The 1,209-nt window shown below is 55.7% G+C and overlaps 1 protein-coding gene and 1 long non-coding RNA gene across 2 annotated transcripts in view; one reads left to right on the top strand and one right to left on the bottom strand.

Annotated features, from left to right (window-relative positions):
* LOC116693377 (collagen alpha-1(XXVIII) chain) overlaps window positions 1-1,209 on the top strand; it is a 71,301-nt gene that overhangs the window by 48,170 nt on the left and 21,922 nt on the right. The gene's annotated exons all lie outside the window — the stretch shown is intronic.
* LOC116693495 (uncharacterized) overlaps window positions 1-1,209 on the bottom strand; it is a 42,160-nt gene that overhangs the window by 36,854 nt on the left and 4,097 nt on the right. The gene's annotated exons all lie outside the window — the stretch shown is intronic.

Raw genomic sequence — 1,209 nt, forward strand, 5'->3', positions numbered from 1 at the left:
GCTTGTGTTTTTACCATGCAAAGTTCGGACCCAAGGCTAGCAAATGCCGTTCGCCATGTAGTTTTTGGCGGGTCGAGAAACGCCGGGGCCGGCGCTCAGTAGTGGCCATGAGCGTCGGCCGCTTGGGCAGGCTGCTTTTCATCTGTGCCGCATCTCCGGACGACGTTTCTGTGCGACCCGGGGGCACAGAGGAGGTCCTGTCCTGCATCCCGTTTGACATGTTGACCGGTGGCCACGGCCCCCCCTGGAAGCTGCAAACGGTAGCCCCATCCGACATATGACGAGGTTCGTGGAATTGTGTTTGAAGGACAGCGGTTTGGCTGGGATTTTGTTACAGCAAAGGTCGCGCCTTCCCTCCTCGGCGCCGATTTTTGTGTGCACATGGACTGTTATGGATGTAAAGAACCGCCGTTTGATCAATGCTGTCACGTTTTGCTCTTACGTTCATACTCGGGGGGATTCTGTAAGACGTCTACATGCTCTCATTCGGATGACTTCCACCGTCTGCTTGCCGGTTTCCCAGCCCTCACCCGCCACTTTCTCTGCATCTACCATGACGCATGGTGTGGAAGCATCATATCGCCACTACGGGTCCGCCCGTCTACGCCCGCGCTCGGCGCCTCAACCCGACCAAGCTTGCCGTTGCAAAAGCTGAGTTTGCAAATATGGAACACCTGGGCATAGTCCACCGTTCCAACAGTTCGTGGGCGTCACCCCTCCACATCGCCCCTAAACCTGGCGGCGGCTGGCGCCCGTGCAGCAACTACCGACGGCTTAATGAGGCTACAACACCTGACCGCTACCCAGTCCCGAACATACAGGATTTCTCTGCACACCTGGCGGGTAAGGTGATCTTTTCCAAAGTGGACCTCGTCAGGGGATATCATCAGGTGCCAGTACACCCACTGGACGTTCCCAAAACAGCAGTGATCACGCCGTTTGGTCTGTTCGAGTTCCTGCGCATGCCATTCGGACTGAAAAACGCAGCTCAGTCTTTTCAGCGCCTCATGGACTCAGTTTTGCGGGACCTGCCCTTTCTTTTTGTGTACTTGGATGACATCCTGGTGGCGAGCACATCCAAATCTCAACACCTGGCACACCTTCGCACCCTGTTTGAGCGGCTTAGCCAACATGGACTAATTATCAACCCCGTCAAGTGCCAGTTTGGTCTCTCCACCATAGACTTCCTAGGACACAGAGTCACTGAGA

This window comes from Etheostoma spectabile, chromosome 8 (genome assembly GCF_008692095.1).
Source record: "Etheostoma spectabile isolate EspeVRDwgs_2016 chromosome 8, UIUC_Espe_1.0, whole genome shotgun sequence".
NCBI classification, from domain to species: domain Eukaryota; kingdom Metazoa; phylum Chordata; class Actinopteri; order Perciformes; family Percidae; genus Etheostoma; species Etheostoma spectabile.